Here is a 1391-nt window from a genome sequence, read left to right on the forward strand (position 1 = left end):
ACGTTAACACAAATGACAGAATGCATGAATGTCAGTGGGGGAGGTATGGGAAGGTGCCAGTGAGGATGGGGGTACAAAGATGATTAAGATTGATGGAGATTTTCTGTACAAAATACACAAAAATTCAATAAAAACAATTTTTAAAAAATGATCAAATAAAACTAACTCTAAATAGCATGTTGGAGACAATCAATGGATAATTATTGCTTTCACTATTTGAAATAAACACGGGCTTCTCTTTTGATTCTGCTCACTTGTACTGCTGGGTGTGTGGAGGACAATTATAATGGACTTTGTCCAAGCTAACCTTTAAAGAACAATCACCACAGAAACCCAATGACTGGAGTAGTCTTTTGATGACTAGGCAGGACATTGATATCAATTTACATTAATTAGTAAGGCCAGGATACCCTCTCCAAACATCTGTTCCTTGGATTTGTATTCAATATAACCCCTTGGTTTTTCCAAGTTTCATATTTTAAAAAATTCACTACTTAAATGCCTTCAGTATAATCTTTTAGCTCTAAGTAGTCATTTGTCTCCAAGTTTTCTAAACTCAGAGCACAGCACCTGATACAGGACTGTCAACAACCACAATCTTTTAATACAGGGCTGCCCTAGAATGTTCTGGATGGGTAGACAGCACACCCACAGATATTTCTATTTTCACATAGCTGTGATCATCACATTGAAGTAATTGTGCACACAGCTTTTTTTCTCCTTGCTATGTTATTTAGCAAATGTTTTTCCATGCTGTGATATGCTTTTTCTGTTCCTGTGAACAAAGCACTTAACCTAAGGCTTGGTTTTCTCACCTGCAATCACTTTCACTCCAACAACTCCTCAGAGTTCTGGAGAGTTTGGTGAGCTGACAGAAATGGCTGCTCATTCTAGGTGGTGGGAGGACAGGCTTTGAAGTCACATATCTTTCTAGAATTCTGGCTCTGCAAATCCCTTATTATGCTACCTTTAACAATTTGTCATCTTTGAGCCTCAGTTTTCCCACCACAAACTGGAAATTACAGTGCCCTGTGGCTATAAGGATCAAGTTTTTATTAGTGCATGTGTAATATTTATTTATTACATTTACTTATTAATTTTGGGGGGTTGTGGATGTGTGTGCCATGGTATGCTTGTTGGAGGTCAGAGGGCAACTTTTTGGTAGTTGGTTCTGTCCTTCTACCATGTGGGTTTGGGGGATCCAACTCGGGTTGTCGGGCTTGATGGCAAGCAGCTTTACCAGCTGACCTAGTTTGATTTCTGTTGCTGTGATAAAACATTAACTAAAACCATCTTGAGGAGGAAAGGGTTTTTTGTGCCTTGCACCTCCAGGTTAACAGTTCATCATCACTAAGGGAAGTCAGAGCAGGAACTTAAGGCAGGAGTGTAGA

The sequence above is a fragment of the Nannospalax galili genome, unplaced genomic scaffold (genome assembly GCF_000622305.1).
Source record: "Nannospalax galili isolate Female #2095 unplaced genomic scaffold, S.galili_v1.0 scaffold34, whole genome shotgun sequence".
Lineage (NCBI taxonomy): Eukaryota > Metazoa > Chordata > Mammalia > Rodentia > Spalacidae > Nannospalax > Nannospalax galili.